This window comes from Staurois parvus, unplaced genomic scaffold (genome assembly GCF_062004578.1).
Source record: "Staurois parvus isolate SC_StPar_1 unplaced genomic scaffold, SC_StPar_1.0 ptg000513l, whole genome shotgun sequence".
Classification (NCBI taxonomy): domain Eukaryota; kingdom Metazoa; phylum Chordata; class Amphibia; order Anura; family Ranidae; genus Staurois; species Staurois parvus.
Genome location: NW_028318309.1, coordinates 2,924,539 through 2,945,891, shown reverse-complemented (window position 1 = coordinate 2,945,891; position 21,353 = coordinate 2,924,539). Strand labels below are relative to the sequence as shown.

The following is a 21,353-nucleotide window of genomic DNA, read 5'->3' as shown; positions in this document are numbered from 1 at the left end:
AAAAGTATTTGCCCCCTTCCTGGTTTTTTTCTGCATATTTGTCACACTTATATGGTTCAGATCATCCAACAAATTATAATATTATACAAAGAAAATCCGAGTAAATACAAAATGCAATTTTAAAATGATGATTTAATTTAATAAGAGAAAAAAAGATGTCCAAACCTGCCTGGCCCTATGTGAAAAAGTAATTGCCCCCTAAACCCCCTGCTGCAGAACCCAAGTGTGCTTGAGGTTGAGATCACGAATTGATGGCCGGACATTCTACTTCTGAGTTTTCTGGCAGAGCGTAGAATTCATGGTTCCATCACTTATGTAAAGTTGTCCAGGTCCTGAAGCTGCAAAGCAGCCCCAGACCATTGCACTACCACCATGTTTGACTGTTGGTATGGTGTTCTATTTATGAAATGCTGTGTTAGTTTTACTCCAGATATTAACTTTTGTCTCATAAGTCCACAGAATATTTGTTCAAAAGTATTGGGGATAATCAAGATGTTTTTTGGCAAATGTGAGAACTCTCCCATGGATGCTTTTTTTGCCTAGCATCTTTCTTATTGTTGAATCATGAACACTGACCTTAAAGCTATACTAAAGGTTATTTTTTTTTCTACTTACCTACTGTGTGTAGTGGTTGGCACAGAGCAGCCTGGATCTCCCTCTTCTCAGGTTCCCTGCCGGCGCTCCTGGCTCCTCCTTTCTGTCAGGTGCCCCCATAGCAAGCATCTTTCTATGGGGGCATCCGAACAGGCTGTACCCAAGCCGCTGCTCCGTGTGTCCATTCACACACGGAGACATGACTTGGCCCTGCCCCTTCTTTCTCCTCATTGGCTGACTGGCTGTGATTGACAGCAGCAGGATCCAACGGCTCCCACTTGCTGTCTCAGCCAATGAGGAGGCAGAGACCAGGGACAGCCGAGGCTGTTGTGCACAGAGATGGATTGCGATGGGGCTCAGGTAAGTATTGAGGGGGTTGGGGTGCACTGCTGCACACAGAAGGTTTTTTACCTTCATGCATAGAATGCATGAAGGTAAAAAACCTTGAGCCTTAACAACCACTTTAACTGAGGTAAGTGAGGCCTGCAGTTTTTAGATGTTTTTTTGGGTTCTTTTATGACCTCTTGGATGAGTCGTCATTCAGTCGTCATTCATTCATGATTTAAGAAGGGAGTGATCACTTTTTCGCATAGGGCCAAGCAGGTTTGGACAGCGTTTTACCCTTAATAAATGGAATCATCATTTTAAAACTGCATTTTGTAATTAATTGTGTTATCTTTGTGTAATATTAAAGTTTGTTTGATCTGAATCATTTAAGTGTGACAAACACAAAAATAAAAAATCTGGAAGGGGTCAAATACTTTTTCATAGCACTGTACATCCGATTACTGCAATGTAATATTTACAGCAGCAGTAAAAGTGTTAAAGTGCCTCCAAACCTTCTCTTCATTCTCCCATCACTTTGAGCAGACCAACATGGAGTTTACATGGGCTTATGCTTTTCATTTTTGCAGGTGAACAGATGATATATGAGTGAAGGGAAATATAACTAATGCAAGGGGTGGGCATTTTAGACATGGCCACAACCCTTTAGACCAGCCTTTCCCAACTAGAGTTCCTCCAGCAGTTGCTAGGAGTTCCTTGAGCAATGAGCAACTTCTGCCGCTCAGATGAGTAACCACTGACAATAGTGATTGTTTTAGGTTTATTTAATGGGGAATTCCCAATGACTACAAATATAAATGTAGTGCTACCCTCTTGAGGGCCTCTGTGTTTCTAGGTCCCTCTAAGCTCTGCACAGCCAGGCAACATGCATTTTCCACACTTGTATCCACAGTCAGTGAATAGTCCATAAGCTTGGTTTTTTGTTATTTTATTAGAGGAAATAATTTGGATAGGGTAATAGGCATCATGGAATGCTCAACTTGACCGAATCAATGCAAAGGGACAATTTCCTTCCTATTTACAGAAACAGATCCTGGACTGTTCTCCTTGAATGCAGTCAGGTTTTAAGGATCAGTAGCAACAGCCCCTTATGGGCTAGGGACTCTCAGCAGCACTGATAGTTAGCTTAGATTGTTACAAACTACATACAGAGATGTCTCCTCTCCCCTGTAGAACTGCTCCATACCAGCTCCATAGCCTGCAGACACTACCAGCCCTCCTGGCTGCTCTGAAGATCTCCCAGGACAGGGATAAAGGGTTAGGCACAATACTGTCCTTTGAAAGCTTGCTACATGTGGCAGTCTCTCCCCTTGTGGATTTCTGGGTGTGCTGATGTACTCACTCTGTCCTCCCTGCTCCCACTGCTCCTAGGCCTTAATCCTGTTCATACCATGATGCTGAATGGATCCTACTGAGCCAGCCCAAGCCCAGCCTGGAGGCCAGCCTCCCCTAGACCTAGGGGACCCTTCCCATGCTACTGGCAGCCTCCTCACACTCCATCTTCCACCTGACTCCCCTTCCAGATTTGACCTCACCACTATACCAGGGCCTCTGAACCTGTGATTGCTTAGACGCTCATAAACTTGCAGATTTAGATCTGCCCACTGGCTTCTGGAAGCTTCCATGGTTCTCCAGAACTGGGTGGAGGCAATAGAGTTCCAACATGTTAAGTCATCCAGCCTGACCAGCAGTAAACCAACCTAATTACAGACTCACACAGTTACCATTATTCATACACAATAAATTTACCTACACTAACCCTAGTAGCACACTAGAGGGTGCTACATAAAAATCATTCTTCCCAGTGACCATCACACTAATGTACTGTGAGCTGTAGCTATAGTAAATATTAGCAGGGGTTCCCTGAGCCCAGAAAGTTAATTCAAGGGTTCCTCAATGTAAAAAGGTTGAGAAAGGCTACTTTAGACAAATAATTTTAGACACGGCCAAAGCACAGGTTCTCTTCAAGTCATGATTTTCTTAATTCTCTCTAGAATCTAGAACACTATGCAGATTTTTCATCTTCGGGAGACCAGGAATGTAGTAATTTCACAAATTTTTATTAGCATATAATTTTATTTAAGAAAAAAGGGGAAAAATGGTGAATGGATAAAATCCCCAGACACGACTAAGATGCAGAAATTGTAATAGGAATCGGATGCTCGAGTTTAATACATCCCACATTTTCCACATGTGTTTCTGCGGAGCGAAGAGATTAAAGGGAACAGTCTGTTTGTTTGGCTTTGTAGGTGGCAGATTATTTCTTGTGATCTGGAGGATTTTTTGGCAAACTGCCTGCCAAGTATTTGTGTTTTGTCTTTTCAAAGTCTTGTTTAAAACGGTTTGAAAAGGAATAGTAAGCAAATGTGTCAAGTCTGTGAAAGAAAAGATTTGTTTGAAAGCGAATGTACACTTCCTAAAAAGTGGTGGGAACCAGTACCAGAACACACTGTTGGCTTGTATATTGTGGCATGTAACACCCAGGAGGCGTAAGACAAGACCATGGTTCCTTGGGCCAAAATGGCAAGCTTGGCAATTATAAATCTTTCTAGAATGAAGGGAAAGGGTAACCGGGCTGCCACAATAATACTTTTAGTTTTAAGACAGGTTCCCAAGGCTACTGCCTCATGGTTTTATTTGGGTAGGTAGGTGTAAAGGAGGACTTTATCATGGTGTCCATGACCAGGTGAGAAGAACATCTTGGTCCTCAGCACCAGTGACAGTAGCATAATGAAAGAAAACCCTGCTACAGACAGTTCTGTGGTGTTGGTATTTGTAGCTTATGTGCCCTATCCAGCGGGCATACCTGATGAAGGAGTCCTGCGTGGCTCCAAAACGTCATTATCCTTTGCTGTGATGTGATCGTTCAATAACACATTGGATCCTTTTATGGAGATCTCTGGTGTACTGATGACATACTCCTTGCTCTGAGTTGTTTCAGTTTCTTGCCGGTGGTCGCTACACTACCTACCAGGGACGGACTGACCATTTGGAAACTCGGGCACTGCCCGAGGGCCCAGGATCAGTAGGGGGCCCCATGAGATGCCCCTGGTACCTTTTTCATAGGTTTTTTTAGTTTGAGCAAGGACACAGGGGTCCCATGATCCCCTATTGCCCGGGGGCCCCATGAGTTGTCAGTCCGCCCCTGCTACCTACTCACTCTTCAGCCACTCTTAAGAATCTGTGTGTTGGGAATATTGTTCTGGACTTTTCAATTACAGAGTCACTTTAAATTGGATACTGGTAAGCTTTTTAAAACATCTTTAGAACACACTCCCCAAAACACCAAATCTTAAAGTATTGGAAAATATGTAAGTTCACCATCTAAGCCAGGGGTTTGTATGTCTGGTGAGTCTTAGAGGCACCTGAAGCAGTGTCCCAAATCTTATTTTTATGATCAAATGGCAGACCACTCTGACTCCTCTGAGTGGTGTTGAAGCTTGCCACTAAGCCCCTCACACATCCACATTCCTACTCACCCATCAGTATAATGAGCAGCCTTACTGGTCAGTAGGAACGTGCAGGAGGATAGCAGGGTAGGCAAGCTTTGGCACTTTTAGGAAGTGTTGGGGCTTTGCTAGCCATCAAAGCCTGAGATTCTGCCATGGCGGAGGGTTTGGGAAGCTGCTGTAGAAATGTAAGTTCACCACCTGAGCCAAGGATTTTTTTATCTCTGGTGAGTTGTAGAGGCACCTGCAGCAGCCGCCCAAATTTTACTGTCATGGCTGATTGGCAGGACACTCTGACACCTCTTTGTGGTGTTAGAGCTTGCCAAAAAGCCCCACACCCATCTGCATGCCTATTAACCCATCATGAGGGCAGCACAGTGGCTGAATGGTTAGCACTTCCGCCTGGCAGTACTAGGGTCATTGGTTTGAATCCCAACCACGGCACCAACTCCCTGGAGTTTGCATGTTCTCCCTGTGCCTTGCTTGGGTTTCCCCCGGGTACTCCAGTTTCCTTGAGGGTTAGGGACTGATGTGAATGTACAATATATATGTAAAGCGCTGTATAAATTGATGGCGCTATATAAGTACCTGTAATAAATAAATAATTATGATGGGCAGCCTTACTGGTCAGTAGGAATGTGTGGAAGGATGGCTGGGCAGGCAAGCTTTGATACTCTTAGGAGGTGTCAGGTCTTTGCCATCAGGCCGAGAGTTTGAGATCTGCTGCAGGAATGTGCAACTCCAGGTGCCTTCACTTATTTACAGACGTTTGCCCCCCTCCTTCCTCCCAGTAAGGGCTTGTTTAAATGTGCTTTGATCTCTGAAGAGTGATCCATGTTCACTGCCTGCCTTAGTACCCCATTGACCCCCGCACTAGCTCACAGCAATCATTCGCATTACATGTGGTGATACTTGCAGAGCAGCTCCGTTCATTTGTCGCTGTCACTATGCCTGCCGAAAGTGGCAGGAGGTGTAATTTCTGCCACAGAATGTCTCTGCAGCTAGAGGAGGAGCAGTAGGGGAGGGCAATAAAAAGGCGTCTCATCCGTGGGGTTTTACCACCCCTTAACCCGTAGTGTGAACAAGCCCCAATAGTCATTAAATACATTGATGTACAATGGGCTGCTCTGTGTCTTCTCTGAATTGGATGTGTAGTTTCCCTTTTCACGTGACAGCGTACATCTTGCTTTGCAGCAGAGTCTCAACAGCTTGTAGACTTCGGAGCCTCAGACAAATACATGGAATTTGGAGAGATTCTGTGGATTAGCAAGTCTTTAAGCTTATCTCAGATTGAAAAGTCTTTCAAATTCCAGCAGTTTATGGGGATATTTGTGGGCTGCTATAAGAGGACAACATGCTGCCGCTTCTACCAAGCAGGCAAATTAATGTCATCCCTGTCTTTATGGAACTTTCTTTCCCATCCTCTGCATTCAGATTGTTACATTTAGAACAGATTAAAACGATGATGTGCTGTGCAGTTCTTTCTATTCAGTGATTGTGTCTTATGACTATACCATGATTGGTTAGCAAAGCAAAAAAGAGGGGGGGAGGGATGACATATAGGGGAACCTTGAAAGACTTGTCAGCATGCAGGTGTCTCAGATTGCATCATACAGACTCATGATGATGTGCGTCTGGAACCCAATTCAAACACAAGTCAGCAAAGTGATTGCTTTCAATCAGGGGTGGACTGACAACTCATGGGGCCCCCGGGCAATAGGAAATCACGGGGCCCCCTGTGTCCTCACCCACACTCAAACCACACCCAAAAAAGCTGAAAGGTACCAGGGGCATCTCATGGGGCCCCCTACTGACCCCGGGCCCTCGGGCAGTGCCCGAGTGGCTAAGTAGTCAGTCCTCCCCTGCTTTCAACTGAGCAGTATACATAGCAGACAACAAGTTGCAGCTGACATGCTTCCCATTACATTTCTTTGGACGAGTGTCATAAGAAATGCAGGAAAAACAGGTCAAACTTGTTCTTTTCCAGTAAAATGCATCTGTATGCACTCAAATGGAAAATGCAGTGTTTGACTAGAACACCCGTCTACATGAAAAATGGTGCCCTGTGGATTTGACTTCACCAGATATTCATGGATATTCATGTATGGAGAAATGGGCTGGTTTGGGTTGGATCTGAGTTCACCTGGATTGGTTCTCTCCTTTGGGCTGCCATGATATGTGGACCATTCACCCAGCAGATGGGACCTTTCCATGAATGTGCTCACTAATGTCTGGGACCAGGCAGGGCCACGGTTATGTGAGAATCAGCATTAAGGCAAGGAGTTTGCATGTTCTCCCTGTGCCTGCATGGGTTTCCTCCGGGTACTCCGGTTTCCTCCCACACTCCAAAGACATGCTGGTAGGTTAATTGGATCCTGTCTAAATTGGCCCTTGTATATGAATGTGAGTTAGGGACCTTAGATTGTACGCCCCTTGAGGGTTAGGGACTGATGTGAATGTACAATATATATGTAAAGCGCTGCGTAAATTGACGGCGCTATATAAGTACCTGAAATAAATAAATGAATAAATAAGGCAGCATCCTGTGTTTAGAAGTGAGCCCTTCACCATGAAGCTCTTTCCTGTGAGACACTCTTCTCCTGTGACACTGTACACCTTATCTTTCTGAATCCAGCATTTTGAGGGGGACACCATGGAGCCCAATCCACCAGCTCAGCTTCCCTGCCACCTCACTCCCAGTGGAAGATCAGAGAGCCCGCCATGCACTAAGCACGGATATCCAAGCGTGCACAAAATAACGATCCATGGTGTCTCCATGCTGTGGATTTGGTCCCTGATTTGAACCCCTAGGGAGCACTGACCCTTTTGCTAACCAGAGGACCTATCACCCATGCCTGGTACCGCTCCCCCACTGGCTGGCTGCTATAGCATTCCCACCAGTCCTGGTTATACATGACTTCCCACCATCTCCTCTACATGGGTAACCCTTCCTTAGTGGTTTCTCCTCTTCATCCTCATTGATGTTTCAAGCCATGTTCATTTGATACGCCATGTACCTTACTGCACCCCTTTAAATAAACCTCAGACCAGGCATGGAACAGTTCATACACACTCGTAACACTAGCTACCTCAGACTACCTAGGTTCAAACCTTACCCAAAGGAAACTCCAGTAATGATAGTTTCCTTAGTTCCAGGGAGTTCCCATGTGGGTGACCCGGTACTGAGGACCCCTACATCACTCAGCAGGCGTTCCTGAGAGTTCCTGTGTGGACATCAAGCCTCTGCTCTGAACCCTCCACCTGATTTTATAGGCCAACTCCAGGGGACAGGACCCAAGAAAACCCGGGAAAGATCTGAGGCACAGTTAACCCCTTCCCATCCTGGGCAGCCTGAACTATGTGCATAGCCACACAGTGCAATTTATCACAGCGGTAGCAATACATTCAATGGTACCCCATAAGCACCTGCATACAGGCATGTTTGTTGTAACTGCACAAACTATACATTTGTAGCAGGGGCGGACTGACAACTCATGGGGCCCCTGGGCAATAGGGGATCATGGGGCCCCTGTGTCCTTGCCCAAACTCAAAAAAGCCTATGAAAAAGGTACCAGGAGCATCTCATGGGGCCCCCTACTGACCCCGGGCCCTCGGGCAGTGCCCGAGTTTCCAAATGGTCAGTCCGCCCCTGATCTGTAGGAAGGTTTGTATTTTTAGTTCAGCTGGAAGTCTAATTTGACTTTGCTTAGGTACCTGCCAACCAAAATTGAAAATTAAAGTACATCTAAATCCAACATCTCACATCAGCTTTAACATGTTAATAAAGTTTTACAAGGTTTCACTTTATTTAAAATCGGCAGCTTTCATTAAATGAAGACCTGATAATCCTGCCATGAGAGCCCATGTTCACGCACTTCCTGTTAGGGTGACAACTAATTGTGTTCCGGTGCTGTCACATGTGACCCTGGAGACTACAAGTGGCCATTTTAATACACATCTCACGGGCATGGTGAGCTGCTGTCACTATAAAGAAGTCCAGAATAGCTCTTTCAAAAGAATGCCCAGGTCATGGCCACTGCCAAAAAATATACCGTGATGTATGTCCCAAACACCTTTATTGGCACATAAAATGTTACAAAGAATGCCAAAAGAATTATTACCTAAGTTTGAAAACATAAACCAATATATAGTCTTTATATAATGGTCCAACAAGTCTATTTCAAGCCCAAATGGATCATCAGATGGCTATTGTAAATACTGTATGCAATTGCATCATTAACCACCTTTACCCCCTTCCTGTCCAGGCCAATTTTCAGCTTTCAGCGCTGTCGCACTTTGAATGACAATTGCTCTGTCATGCAACACTGTGCCCAAACAAAATTTGTATAATTTTTTTTTTTTAGAAAAAGAGAGCTTTCTTTTGGCAGAATTATTCACCACTGGGGTTTTTATTTTTTTGCTAAACAAATGAAAAAAGACCAAAAAGTTTGAAAAAAAAAAGTTTTTCTTACTTTCTGTTATAAAGTTTTGTAAATAAGTGATTTTTCTCCTTCACTGATGGGCACTGATGAGGAGGCACTGATGAGGCTGCACCAATATGTGGCACTGATAGGTGGCACTGATGGACATTGATAGGCAGCACTGACGGGCACTGACAAGCAGCACTGATAAGTGGCACTGATGGGCACCAACAGGTATCACTGATGGGCACTGATGAGGAGGCACTGATGAGGCTGCACCAATATGTGGCACTCATAGGCGGCACTGATGGGCATTGATAGGCAGCACTAAATGGCACTGATGGGCACTGACAAAAGGCACTGATAAGTGGCACAGCTGGGCACCAACAGGTATCACTGATGGGCACTGACAGGCATCACTGATGGGCATTGACAGCCAGCACTGAGGAGGCACTGAGAGCCAGCACAGAGGGGCACTGATAGCCAACACAGAGAGACACTGATAGCCAGCACAGATGGGCACTATTGGCTAAACTGATGGGCAATGATGGGGCTACACTGTTCTTCAGGGCACTGATGATCAGTATAGATGTCTGCCTGAGAAATGCCGCTTTTACTGGCTCTCCTCTCCTCCTGCACTGTCAGCATGAGGAGAGGGCTGCTGATATCTGGCATTTCCTATGTACACTGTGATCAGTTGTAATTGGACACAGCTGATCACATGGTAAAAGGCAGCTCTGAATGGCCCTTTACTTGGACATGTGATCAGAAATTGCACATGGTGCGCACCCCAGGGGGTACTTGGGAGGTGTGGTTCTGGGAACATCCATGTGCTTGGTGCTTTGGCACCAACACCCAACAGCCCCCACTACTAAGCTGCTTCTTGGTAATACAAGAGAAGTAACAATGGTGATGAAGGGAATGAGCGCTCTGTTTTTGGGTTTTTTTTCGGAGGGTGGCTATCAGCTATAAATCTGCCAAAAAGCCAATTAAGTGAGCCTTAAAGCCATGGAAAATTGCTGACCGAGGGAATTTTGAGTGAGCAGGCAGGCTGAAAGTAAGCCATCACCATGCATGAAATTGTCAAAACTCAGTTTACCCACCTGAGCTCTGGAAGGTTTTACCCCCTTCATGACCAGGTATTTTTTTGCTATTGAACACTGTTATTTTACTGGCAATTGCGCGGTCATGCAACACTATACCCAACTGAAATTTATAACCTTTTTTTTTCACAAACAGAGCTTTCTTTTAGTGGTATTTGATCACCACTGGGTTTTCCACAATATAAATGAAAAAAAAAAAAAAAATATCTCCCCCCCAAAAAAAAGAAAATCTAATTTCTTAATCAGTTTAGGCCAAAATGCATTCTGCTGCATGTCTTTGGTAAATAAACAAAATCTCAATAAGTGTATATTAATTGGTTTGTGTGAAAGTTATAGTGCCTACAAACTATGGTATAGATACTGGATTTTTTTTCACTGCTAGTAATGGCGGTGATCAGAGACTTATAATGGGACTGTGATTGTGCGGCGGGGAATCTAACACTAACTGACACTGGGTTGGGACTGGCTAAATGACACTGACAGCTCCAGTGACATTAATACAGTGATCAGTGCTAATGCTATACATTGTCACTGTACCCATGACACTGGCTGGGGAGGGGTTAACATCTCGGGGTAATCAAGGAGTTAAGGGTGTGCTTAACAAGTGTTAATGTGTAAAATATGTGCCAGGGGCGGACTTACAACTCATGGGGCCCCTGGGCAATAGGGGATCATGGGGCCCCTGTGTCCTTGCCCAAACTCAAAAAAGCCTATGAAAAAGGTACCAGGGGCATCTCATGGGGTCCCCTACTGACCTCAGTCCCTCGGGCAGTGCCCAAGTTTCCAAATGGTCAGTCCGCCCCTGATATGTGCCTTTTCTTTCTAAAGATCGTTCCCTATGTGCCGAGCTCTGTGTTGTTTGTCAACACAGGACCCTGGGCTGTGACTGGACACAGCTGATCAGCAGGCTATGAATCATTGGTCGGGACCTACTACGTTCCGCTGTGTTCAATCACAGCAGAGTCAGCAAGCAGGGATGTGCGCATGCGCCCTGAACCTGGAAGAAAGCTGCGACATACAGGTACGTTACTGTGCCTGTATGAGCCGCCTGTCCGTAGTATGTGTACTGTGGAGGGTCAGGAAGCAGCTACTGTAGTTGAGTAAGGGTCAGGCTTTTTAGCCATTGTGTTAACTGCTATTTGATTCTGAATAATTGCAATTTGCAAAACCAAACCATGCCCCCCCCCCCCATCCCCTCCCCCCCAGATGGTACCAGTTTACCTTTTTTTCATCACATTTTTTACATGGTCACATGAGGTGCAGAGCCCTCTTTGGATCGATGTCAGCACAACTCTCTGCACCAATAGGCTATAGCAGACGCCCTCTCAGGGGGCGGGCCTATGATGTCCTGCATTTATAGCGCATCTTCAGTCTTCAGAAAACTGGTACTGTTGGGAGGTACTGTAGCCAGAGCTGCTTCATCTATTTTTTTATCTGGTGGGACAACTTTACAAAAGAAAACCCGGGGGTTTGATTTTAAAGTAAACCTGTGGTCACTTTAAAATGGCTAAACAAGTAGCAGGCATTGAAATCGGGTACCTAGAAATGGCCGCATGTACACTCACCCCAGGAACTGGGCTTCATATATCTAAGTTTTGGCCCGTTGTCATGTTGGGTGGCTTCACAGACCACCAGTTGAGAACAGTAGGCCGGAGAGGGTTGGGCTCCAGGTCAATCACAAGAACTGGCTGAAATTCATATATAAGAACTCTACAGATTTCAATGCTCCCAAACCACATGGCTGTGTAGTTGTAAGCTGCTGTTCTCTATTCTCAAGCATTGCTAAGTTTTGCTATGAAACTATGTACATGTCACTGCAACAGCTCATGTATTCTATGTACTTGTAACCCAAACCATTAAAGTGTCACTAAACCCACAACAGTACAATCAGTCCGTATATGCAGTAAAGCATGCTTGTTATACTCACTGTGGAACCTAAGGGGTTAATCCTCTGCATTGTGTAAAAATTTGATCCTGACTTCTCTGCTCCTCCTCTTGTTCAAATGTCCACGTTTTATCTCCTGATAAGACAGACTGAACTGTAGCACTTCTGCACATGCTCAGTTTAGTGTGTATTGCTAGAGAGGTTGTTTTTTTTTTCTTGGGAGAGTGCATGTGATCAGCAGAGGGCCAATCAGCACTGTCCAGACAGAGGTCAGGGGTTCTGCATCCTCCTAGAGCAGAACGAAAACTCCTACAAGCCTTAACCAGTGCTCTGCTGGACACTGATAGAAGTCACAAGACTGCTGTAACTGAAGGTATTTAGCAGTTTATATTTACTAAAATAATTTCATTTCCATGTTCTGTGTACTGTGGGAGAGCAGATATAGTGAATGCAGGGTCCGGGGAGACCAGATATAGTGAATGCAGGGTCCGGGGAAACCAGATATAGTGAATGCAGGGTCCTGGGAGAGCAGATATAGTGAATGCAGGGTCCTGGGAGACCAGATATAGTGAATGCAGGATCCGGGAAGACCAGATATAGTGAATGCAGGGTCCGGGGAGACCAGATATAGTGAATGCAGGGTCCTGGGAGACCGGATATAGTGAATGCAGGGTCCGGGGAGAGAAGATATAGTGAATGCAGGGTCCAGGGGGACCAGATATAGTGAATGCGAGGTCCGGGGAGACCAGATATAGTGAATGCAGGGTCCGGGGAGACCAGATATAGTGAATGCAAGGTCCAAGGAGAGCAGATATAGTGAATGCAGGGTCCGGGGAGACCAGATATGGTGAATGCAGGGTCCGGGGAGACCGGATATAGTGAATGCACGGTCCGGGGAGACCAGATATAGTGAATGCAGGATCCGGGAAGACCAGATATAGTGAATGCAGGGTTCGGGGAGACCAGATATAGTGAATGCAGGGTCCGGGGAGACCAGATATAGTGAATGCAGGGTCCGGGAAGAACAGATATAGTGAATGCAGGGTCCGGGGAGACCAGATATAGTGAATGCAGGGTCCGGGGAGACCAGATATAGTGAATGCAGGGTCCTGGGAGACCAGATATAGTGAATGCAGGGTCCTGGGAGACCAGATATAGTGAATGCAGGGTCCTGGGAGACCAGATATAGTGAATGCAGGGTCCTGGGAGACCAGATATAGTGAATGCAGGGTTCGGGGAGACCGGATATAGTGAATGCAGGATCCAGGGAGACCAGATATAGTGAATGCAGGGTCCATGATTGTACACCCCTTGAGGGTTAGAGACTGATGTGAATGTACGATATACATGTGACATGCTGTTTAAATTGATGGCGCTATATAAGTACCTGAAATAAATAAATAAAATGTCATGTTTTTCTAATCAGGTTGTGTATATTAGGTTAAGATGAAAAAAAAAATAGAAAAATAAAACACACGTCAAGCGGTTTATAAAAATGGCACATTTATTGCTACATAACGGTTATGTACATGGCTGCATTGAATAACTACTGTTGAGAGACAGGAAATGGCCTATACTAAGCTGTGCATTTTTTCTTAAAGGAACTCCAGCACACAACCTGTTCGGACACTTCTACAAATCAGAACCACACCAAAAACATGAAAAAGTCGAGGCACTCAGCCACACATTGAGAACAAGGTGTAACTGTAAATTTTTTTTTTTCATTTACTTTTTTCCCTATTTTATATTTTTTTTTAAACTTTTTTTCCACGTGTGTTTGTTTAGTCGCAAACAGAATGTGCGACCAATTAAAAAAAAAAAAAAAATCGTAAAAAAAAAAAAAAAAAAAAAAAAAAGGAACCACCTTACACTTTCATCTTTGTAACATAAGATGAATAGAACAACTTATAAATATTAAAATAAGATTTTTGAGTTGATGATTCCAAAATGTACAGAGAAAATTCAAAATCAGACAGTTCCGACGTTGGTAATTTTTATCCTGGATTATTCATGGTTGAAAATTAAAAAAAAAAAAAAAAATGATCCTGTGAAAAGCCAAATATATTTTTTTATTTTGTTTTTATGCATTAGGGAATACTACAGTCTATTTGTATAGCAAAAAGAGCACTAGACAAAAGAAGCTTTATCATAAAAGCCAGGCACTGATACTTGGTGAATCTCAGCTTTTTATCCTTATTATCGTCACTTAATTGCATTACAAGAAATAATGAATAAAAGGCCACAGTTCATATATTTTCACCATTACATATGTCTATAATACTTGAAATGAATATGGACGACCCAGCACTGCACAAAGATGCATCGATTTCTAGTCCGTAAAAGGAGTAGACGAGCCCTGGTATCCCAATGTTTCGGCATCAGTGTTCCACCTTGGTACGTTTTTTTTTTTGTTCCAGTTTTATTTGTTTCACTTTTGTTTGTGCTTCTTTGTTCTGATGCTTCGTGGAATTCTGTTTGGCCAATACCATGTGGTGCTGATTACACAGATAATATTCTACTTTGAAATGAAAAAAATTTGCACCCCTTCGATCCATCACGTTTTTTCACCGTCCAAAAACAAAAAAGGAAAATGAGATCGGAAGACTGTACCAGAACAAGTTTAGATTGCTGGTTGAATTAACAGTTATATTAATATTAGTGTTCCTTTCGTCTATGCCAAAGACAATTGCAAATTTTCGAATGGACAGAACGCATTATGTCAAGCTGCTATTTGACCAATGTGGAGGTGGATCATTAACACTGTCTTTTTAAATGGCAACTGTCACCTAAAACCTCGAGGCGGCACCTATACTGCGGACTTACTACTCCTAGTAATATTTTTCATCGGAAGCAACGTGCATGAAATTGATGTAGCAGGCTATCGGTCTTTGAGGATCTACAACGATCCCGAGGTGACAGGTGTCACTGGTTGATACCGTTTATGTTGTAATTAAAATGTTTCTGTGCGCAATACAGCTGCCTTAGTTATTTATAGTTACAGTTTGTATAATTACCTTGTAGTTACTGTCATTTTAAGTAGCATGTGTACCTGAAGCTCACAAAATATTGGTCAAGTTAAAAAGGGCAAAGCTTAAGCCATATATAAAAGGCTTTGACTTTTTATTATTATTATTATTTTTTTTTTTTTGCAAATTGTGTTACTGTGTGTATTCAATGCAAGACCATTCATGAACAATATATATAGATTTTTTTTTTTTTACAACATTGCTGCACCGACTTCATGCGTACATCTGCAATTAAAATTTACGCCCATCACTAAACAGAACAGACAGTAATGCAAAAATTCAAGATTGAAAAATGAATTATAATAGCATCTGAGTTAGAAAATATTCATATGTGTTCAGATGCGTGAGCCATTTTTTTTTTTTTTTTTTACCAAAAACTTACTTTCATGCCATCATTTTCTTATGAGTATCAAGCATTAAAAAGTAAATGTAAAACTGTAAAAAAAAAACAAAAACAAATCTAGCATACAAAAAATGTTGAATCTGTAAGCATATAGCACATTTTTTTGTGATAATTTCTGGTCCAACTTTAGAAGGAGTAAAAAATAATGTAATTAAAAATATTTAATATGTAATTTTTAAAAATTAGTTTGCTGATTTAAAGGATAAGTTCACTTTTGGGAACATGTTTAGGGTGGAACTTATAACCAGAGGCGGACTGACAACTCATGGGGCCCCCGGGCAATAGGGATCATGGGGCCCCTGTGTCCTTGCCCAAACTCAAAAAAGCCTATGAAAAAGGTACCAGGGGCATCTCATGGGGTCCCCTACTGACCCCGAGCTCTCGGGCAGTGCCCGAGTTTCCAAACGGTCAGTCCTCGCCTGCTTATAACATGTTCCTGATTAGGCAGCCTTTAACTGATCCCCCTTCTAATTGTGACAGTGGACAGGGGATCTTCTCCCTGCTCCCGCTGTCACACATTGAAAAGAATTCTGTGAATGAATGAACTACGAGGAGCATTCAAGTCAAACCGGGACTTTTAATTTTACAGGTATAAAAAGGGATGCCAGCATGGTGGCACTACAAGTAGTAGTAAGTGGCCAGTGTGTCCTATTACTGATAGGCGGGTCACATGTCGTGGGCCAGTCCAGAGACCGTGAATCAAGATGGCAGACAGCAGTGTTAGTGCGTGCATGGAACAGCGTGTGGTGATGAAGTTTCTAGTGAACGAAGGCGTAAAACCCGCCGATATCTACAGAGGACTTCAAGCACGGTATGACGATGAAATGCTCAACCTCAGTAAGACATTTGATGGTGTAAATGTTTAAAAGATGGCTGTACGTCCGACAGTCAAGATTCCGGCCGTGGTGGCTCCCAGCGCACAGCAGTCATTCCTGTGAACACTCAACGCGTGGAATGCCTGATCTTGGATAATCGACACATAACCGGTCGTGAAATTGCACAAGAGACTAACATTTATAGGGAAAATTGATCCAGGGAATATCCGATTGCCTCTCGGGGGATCAGGAAGGAATTTTTCCCCTGCAGGAGCAAATTGGATCATGCTTTGCTGGTTTTTTTTGCCTTCCTCTGGATCAACTGTGGGTATAGGATTATAACTTCTTTTTTTTTTTAATGGTTGAACTGGATGGACTTTTGTCTTTTTTCAGCCAGACTAACTATGTAACTATAGTCAAAAATTGAAGGGGAAAAAACGGGGAAGAGGTTGCAAATGGATTTTAAAGGCACAAAAATTCCAAACTATGTAACTATGTAAGTGACAAATCTTTCTGTGGGAACGGTGAACTCAATGACGATGAAGTGCAGCAGACTGTCCTAGGACGGTTCAGACATACTGACAAATCTTTCTATGTCGAAGCTTTCCAGGCATTAGGTAAACGTTAGGATAAGTGCATAATAGTAGCAGGGGAGTATGTCGAAATATAAATGCAGTTTCCATACTTTAAAATTTGTTCTTTTATTACATAAACTCAAAAATCACAGTTTGGCTTGAACGTCCCTCGTATAAGTACTGACAGCCTGTACAGCTGACGACTTGTAGTTTTCAATGAACTACCAGAGCACTGGTGAGCGCTCTAGTAGTTCATTGATGCTTCCTGTCATTCAGGTACAGGCAGACAGCTACACAGACAGTCTGCAGGAGCCTGAGATTGCAGCTGATCTCGGGTGCGATGCTTTAAAGCAGGGGTCTTCAAACTATGGCCATCCAGCTGTTGAAGAACTACAAGTCCCATCATGCCTCAGCCTCTGGGAGTCTTGCCTGTGGCTGTCAGAATTTTGCAAAGCCTGATGGGACTTGCAGTTCCTCAACACCTGGAGGGCCATAGTTCGGAGACCCCTGCTTTAAAGGCTCCTATTAAAAAAAATAAATAATAATGCACATTTTTTACCTGCAAAAAACATGCATTTATTATTTATTTTTTGTTGTTGTTGCAAGTTGAACGTATCCTTTAAAGGGAATGTAGTATTTGCAATTTTTATGTGATTAGCTTTATATCAATGTTCTTGTCAGCGTGTGCTAATGTTTCAAAAACCTTGTTTCTGTGTATAATGTGTAATTTTATATATATATGTATATACAAGGGGCAGCCATATTTTCTTACTAGTTACACAGGATCTGCTTTCTGCGTGTGTAGCACTGCTTTGCCTTTACTACTGTTTTTTTACACTGCAGGTTTATGTGTTTACTGACCCACTGAAAACAATGCACTCCCTGTGCGGCAGGTATCTTATCTCAACAGTTGTGACACAGTAAGTCTGAGTAATTGCAGGGAAACACAGAGCTCCCTCTAGTGACTAATCTACAAATCTCTATATTTTATATAATAATAAAAATATGGAAGCGCAAGCATTTTTAAAATGTGAAAGTCACGTCCAAATGACTTCAAAATAAACACTGCAATAACTCAGGTTATGTGCTCACTGAAAAGTACATTATATTTTCCCTTTAAATAATAGCACAATCAAGGAGAAAACTGCTGATGTGTTGGGCTTTTTGAACTTGCATACAGGAATGAAAAATAACTCCTTTACAATTTAAGACCAATATTAATCCACCTCCACATTTACAAAACAAAAACGTATAAATCCAAGGACATCATCTGATCATTTTTCCACATTTAACATATTTACAATTTTTTCATCATACAGGTGAAGGCTATGGAAGTGATAACAAGGGCAGCTGTCATTTGTCTTTTATGATCCTGGAAACAAACACAAAATTCATATTTTCGCAGTTTTTTTTTTTTAAAGGTTCGATTTCAAAGATTTTTTTTCAACCACACAGATTTAAAAAAAAAATCCCAATACAACATATTAAAACACATAATAACAAGAGTCTACATGTAAAAATATAAATTTTACATACACGATTCCAAAATAATAATACGTTTGTCATTTGTTGCATAAAATTTACAAATGCAATTGTCATTTCTGAATGTATATAGCTGGAGGACAGATGGACATCTAGACCGTTTTTATGGCATTTTCACAGGGCTAAGTGTCGATAATCCTACCTAAATGATATTTAGTACATGCCAAGTTTGTGTGACTGGAGAAATAAGAGAGATTAACTAATGATAAGGACCGCACATAATGTATACTGCATATCAAAAGAAGTCATGAAAAGACTTTGCAGATTGTAACTGGGTCAGTACAAGCAAGCTTTAATTTAGCTGTTTTTGTTTTTTTTTTATTGGGGGGGTGGAAAGTGACACCGAGTTGTCAAAAATTAACCCACATTCATACTGGCCCAAGAAAACCTTTGTTGCCACACTCGAGAAAGTGCTAGATGATACTCATCGGGTCGGCTGATATACTTCTATACAAATTAACACCGCCAATTTTTAAAAATGGCAACAATTGGTGACAAGCCACGCAGTTCTCTCACCTGGCGCTTATCAAATAATTCCGACCGCCTTATCAGAAAAAAAAAAAAAGTCTTGTTGCATACCGCTTTAGCTACATATGTAGTTAACACTTATAAATTGGTTAGCTATATCACAGCCACTTAAGTTTTTTTTTTCTTTTTTTTCTTTTTTTTTTTCTTTTCTTAATGATGATATAAACATTGAAAGGCACAGTGGTAACATTTTGTAGCATTCTAACCTTGTACCTATGAAAAAATCCCAGAATAGACTCAAATGTGCAGCTTTTACATAATGGCAAAAAGTTGAGATGCCACGTTTCGGCTGCCCAGAAAACTATGTACATGGTGTGACCTAAGACCTGTGCTCCCAAAGACTGGAATTACAACTCTGTTAACTGAGAAGCAACTATAGGCTCAGTATATAATCCTACATCACCTCTCTACAGAGTTCACAAGACAAGTCGCAAGGACGAAAAAAAAAACAAAAAAAGAAAACAAAAAAACAAAACAGAAGACACACACACACAAACCTATTTACAGTAAAGTCTCTTTTTTTTTAAAAAAGTTATTCATCATTATTATTTATACAGAAGCAAAAACAGTTTTTAAACAAATGAACCAAAAGTTTACCATATGCACTACATTTTCATATATATTTATATATATATTTATATATTTGTCATAGGTCTATTAGATCCATCTGTTCCTCCTACCCTAAGGAATGGCTAATATCAACGCTTAATTTTTAATCGGACATTTGCTGGTTTTGTTAAGTGTCTGGGCAGCAATACTTCCCGTGCTTCTGTTTTTTTTTTTTCCCCTCGAGAAAATATAAACACTAGTGGAATTTAACGGCGACAATCTTTTTTTTTTTTTTTTTTGCCCCCCAGAAGTACACTTTTTCATTATTGCAAGTATACAATTGTTTTTTTTTTAATTAAATATTTTTTTTAGACTTACAAATTTCATTATATTTTTTTTTTTTCCAAAAGAAGTTTAGGCACAAATGCATTGTTCCACGACGTGGAGTAGATTGCCATTCACTGTCCAGGGTGCGTAGCAGCCACCTGCGTCATACTGCTTGGGACATTTTCTAAGGTATGTTAGGAGTCCTCCTTTACGTTGCGCTGATTCTTGTGTTGGGAATGCTCTTGCGTCTGTAATGCATATATCTACTCAGACTTGTCTTATTTTACAAAAAAGGGTCAAGGGAGAAATGTTTATCTGGGATTAAGATAATACAGCTGTTAAGGAAGTGGCTTCTTGCCTAAATGAAGAAATGCAAAAGGGGAAAAAAATGGAAAATACTGGACCTGAAAAAAGAACACAAAAAGGAAAAAATTAGAGAAAATGCTCTGGTTTATAAGGAAAAAAACAGCATGAGTTAAAACAGAACTAAAATCATATTTGGAAAAAATTGCTCACAGGTAATTTTCCTTGGCAGCAGAGACTCCGTATGGCTCGTCTCCTATAAACCCTTTTTCCTAGCCTAACATTTTTTTTTTAAACTTACACTGACCCATTTAGTAAATTACTGGGCTAAAGGAATCCATATCAATCTTCTGGTTGCAAATATAAGATGGCGGACAGATCATGAGCTCAGGTAAAGATCCACCTATTACTTTTGCTACTCATAAAACCCACAGCTATTTCCTCCTGTACCACTCTCCCCTCCCTCCTAGATCGTAAGCTCCAAGGAGCAGGGCCCTCGATCCCCTCATGTATCGCATTGTATTGTTATTGTACTGTCTCGTGTATTGTCTCCCATTGTAATGTACAGCACTGAGCAAACTGTTGGCGCTTTATAAATACTGTATAATAATATAATAATAATAATAATAAAAGTCTCTCCTGTGACCCATCTTTAAATGCTCCAGTTTGTTATTAAAGGCTTCATTTACTCAATTTAGGGTCCAGGTTCTACCCATGCACTGTTCCTCTGTTTAATTTGCACATCCTTATTGGAAACTGAGGTCCTCTTATTGGCTGGGGCATCAGGTGGGTGATGTCTAGCTTCTACTTCCTGTTATAGTGACACCCTGAGTCAACATATCACATACCAGGGCTCCTCGACCTATGGAGCGGACTCTGTTTGAGGATAATCATACAAAGTTGACCACCACCTTCTACTAAATTCTGCAAGCTGCAGGACCACAACCATATCCCAACCCCGGCACCATCTGCCTAAAGTTTGCATGTTCTCCCTGTGCCTGCGTGGGTTTCCTCCAGGTACTCCGGTTTCCTCTTACACTTCAAAGACATGCTGGTAGGATAATTGGCTCCTGTCTAAATTGGCCCTAGTATGTGTATGTATGAATGTGAGTTAGGGAGCTTAGATTGTACACCCCTTGAGGGTCAGGTCAGGGTCAGATGTGAATGTACAATATATATGTAAATCGCTGCATAAATTGATGGTGCTATATAAGTACCTGAAATAAATAAATAAATATGTGCTCTCAAAATGGTAGAACTTCATACCAGACCAGACCTTGCCAAGGATAACTGGGAGGAGGCAACAGAGACCTGCTTTGTCAATATAGTAAGCACAGCAGACAAATTTATAGAATTTAAAGCGGAGTTCCACTCACTCTGTAAAAAAATAAAAGTCAGCAGCTACAAAAACTGTAGCTGCTGACTTTTAAAAAACAGCCACTTACCTGTCCCACGATCCTGTTTTGCCCCTGCCGCGGCCCGTTTCAC

At 42.2% G+C, this 21,353-nt stretch overlaps 1 protein-coding gene across 13 annotated transcripts in view; it reads right to left on the bottom strand.

Moving 5' to 3' along the window:
• Nucleotides 1-13,283: 13,283 nt before the first annotated feature.
• TCF4 (transcription factor 4) overlaps nucleotides 13,284-21,353 on the bottom strand; it is a 701,501-nt gene continuing 693,431 nt past the window's right edge. For all 13 annotated transcript variants that reach the window (XM_089690079.1, XM_089690075.1, XM_089690078.1 and 10 more), the window contains one exon: nucleotides 13,284-19,966. The gene's annotated coding sequence lies outside the window, so the exon portion shown is untranslated. The remainder of the gene's footprint in view (nucleotides 19,967-21,353) is intronic.